Here is a 2978-nt window from a genome sequence, read left to right as displayed (position 1 = left end):
AGTCGGACATATCTCACGTTTAAGTTCATGAGGGAAATATTAGATTTGACACATTTGACACTTTTTTGCGGACTTTTAGTTGCAAAACTAAAATGTGCATTGATCGATTGAGAAAGAAGTATTGTTCAATAGTTATTCATAATCTCTGTCTTATGTAAGTGCAAATTGACTAAGAATAATTAGATATTGGTTTTCTACCAAGACTAAAAAAACGTTCTCAGCTTCTATGGTCCTTTGATTTTTTTTAAATACTTTGCGTACTATTTGTACCAAATAATTTCCCTCATGGTTATTCATACTCTTTTTCGAAGCGTTTAGTTCCGTAAACTTGAGGGAAACTAACATAGAAAGCGATTTCGAAAATTTGATTGAAAAGGGGGATTATGTAAAAGTTTATAAAATCCAGAATAATACAGTGATAACAATATTTTATTAAACAGTAATGAACTTTTGAACAATACGAACATCATTAATTTGGGTTTCATGCCGAAAATATCTAAGAAATGAAGAAAAATATAAAAATTGGCACCATCTTTATAAAAAATTCAAAAAATGTTACAAAAATGTCTTTGTTTTTCGCAAAAATTACTTTTTTTTTTTTTGAAAAGTATTTTTTATATATTGACATGTTGAACGTATATGATTTTTGAATTTTGATAACAGAAAATAAAGCTACATTTTAATTTTTCACGCTTCAACATTGTTGGTCATTTTTCAATTTGGATTTATTTCTGGATTTTAATTAAATTTTTACAAAAATTGCACGAACGATTTTTTTACGACCGATCAAAAAAGGAAGTTCAGATATTATACTAAAACATATAAAAAAAATCAGCTGTGTGTTAGGTGGGTGCATTAAAGTCACTAACTAAGCGTTTTATCTGTCACTCGCCTACTAGTACGATGTGAATATGAAAGATGTTTTTATCCTGTATTTAAGACATAACCAGTAGTACTTTAAGTTTATTCTAACAAACATCTATAAAATTCTACCGTGAGTCCATCAAGACCTGGAGATTTATTTAATTTCATTTTAAAGATACCATGTGTGCATTCTCCACTGTAATGTTCCCATCGCATATATGAGTTTATCATTTTCATCAACTATCACTGATATATTCTTCTGTTAAATCTTTAAATATTTTGTTTCAAAGTTTTTCTTGATCCGAAATTATTTTCCCATTATATCCCGTTAGGTAACTTATCGATTAATTTACTTGGTTTTTTTTTCCAACCCAAGAAAGTAATAGTTATTTGTTCACCAAACTCTACCCATTTTCTCTAGATCTCACTTGAGTTCGTTTTGCTTTTCTTTTATGTATCTTAATTTATGCTTTTTCAATACCATTTATCTATATATTTTAGTGTTACAATGTATTAAAAGCTTGTTATTTTGAAACTAATTAGCGTACATGTAAGTAATTACCGACCAACATAAGGAATGCAACAATTAGCATCACACATAACACAAGGAAAAGAATTAAAGACCTTAAAATGAGAAAGTGTTAGCCCAAAGGAGAAAATGAATGGCAAAACTAATGATCAAAATGATAAACGTTAAACAAATACAGCAACAAGTGACATTTTATGTACTGTTCATCCATGTGCCAAAACATGCTTAATTGAAGGACAGCAACTTCGCATTTGATTGATATCACCTTTTCAAATTAATAAAAAAGGTGAAATAACAAAAATACCGAACTCAGAGCAAAATTCTAACGGAAAGTCTCTGAGCAAATGGAAAATCAAAAGCTAAAACACATTAAACGAATGGATAACAACTTTCATATTCCTAACTTGGTAAAGGTTTTTTCTTATGTAGAAAATGATGAATTGAACCTAGTGAAATAGCTTGCTAAACCTGTTACAAATTTCTTTAAAGGAAAATGCCTGTACCAAGTCAGAAATATGACAGTTATTTCTTTGAACGACACAATTATTTTATTTCTACCTGTGCGAATTTCAAACGCTCAATTTTACACTCGTACTAACAACCTTAAATCATTTACGGGTATACTTTACATATATAAATAAAATCGTATAAGAGAAGCAATACGAGGATGTTAAATTTTATGTATGCCTTTTTGTGCTTCTTCGTTACATTTGTTGTTTTATAGTAATTAAGATGATACCACAATGTTGACTGCTGTATCCCTATTTTTGACATTTTTACTCTTTGATTATGTTTGTTCTGTTCACGCATCGTTGACAATGTAGTGGAATTTGATGCGACTGTCATACAAGTGAGAGGTTTAGCTAGCTATAAAACTGGTTTAATCCACATTTTCTACATTTGAAAATGCCTGTACAAAGTCAGGAATATGACAGTTGTTATCCATTCGTTTGATGTGTTTGGACTTTTGCTTTTGCCTTTTGATTTTGAGCTTTCCTTTTTGAATCTTCCTCGGAGTTCTGTATTTTTGTGTTTTTACTTTTTGCTATCCATTCGTTTGATGTGTTTAAGCTTTTGATTTTGCCATTTGATTAGAGACTTTCCGTTTCATATTTTCCGGGGGTCAGTATATTTGTAATTTTTCGTTTTTTTGTATGACAGAAGTGTCAAATTTCATTATATTGATAACGATGGTTGAAAATAAAACACCAAAAAACAGGCATGATAGGTAAAAGTGTTAAAAATAGAGGTACAACACTCAAATTGTATTATAATCCAAATTAATAAGTAAATACATTAACCAATGCAAGAAAAACAAAAAGACATATAGACAACGCTTATTATCAAAAACGAAAGACAGGATTACAAAACTAGCGTTAACACAAGAACACAACGACGGGATGAACAAGTACCAAAATACGTCAATTAAATGTCGCTAACATATGGCTAAACAGTGCAAGAAATGATTTACAATCACAAATAAAGGATACTTTAACACGTTATTGATAAGAATATGAACAATGTCAGTATTTAGAATCTGTATTTCAAGACCATCGTGTATCATTTGTGAAGTTGGTACGAAATA

The sequence above is a fragment of the Mytilus trossulus genome, chromosome 1, assembly GCF_036588685.1.
Source record: "Mytilus trossulus isolate FHL-02 chromosome 1, PNRI_Mtr1.1.1.hap1, whole genome shotgun sequence".
NCBI classification, from domain to species: domain Eukaryota; kingdom Metazoa; phylum Mollusca; class Bivalvia; order Mytilida; family Mytilidae; genus Mytilus; species Mytilus trossulus.
This window is presented reverse-complemented; position numbering follows the sequence as displayed.